The following is a 241-nucleotide window of genomic DNA, read 5'->3' as shown; positions in this document are numbered from 1 at the left end:
ATGTATTTTCCCTCTTCCTTGTATTTCCTTAATCCGTTATATTTCGTACTTTTTTTAGACTGAATATAAATACGGTATGTATTGTATGCAGCGTCTAAGTCGCACGAATTAACTTTACACATATGTGAGGGAATGTACAGTGACCGTATAAATGAATATTTTTTTCGAAGACGACAGTAACATAAATATTAGAAAAATAAGCTTATGAAAATTAAGAAGGCAAACACAAGAGAGACCTGAC

The sequence above is a fragment of the Penaeus monodon genome, chromosome 23, assembly GCF_015228065.2.
Source record: "Penaeus monodon isolate SGIC_2016 chromosome 23, NSTDA_Pmon_1, whole genome shotgun sequence".
Taxonomy (NCBI): domain Eukaryota; kingdom Metazoa; phylum Arthropoda; class Malacostraca; order Decapoda; family Penaeidae; genus Penaeus; species Penaeus monodon.
This window is presented reverse-complemented; position numbering follows the sequence as displayed.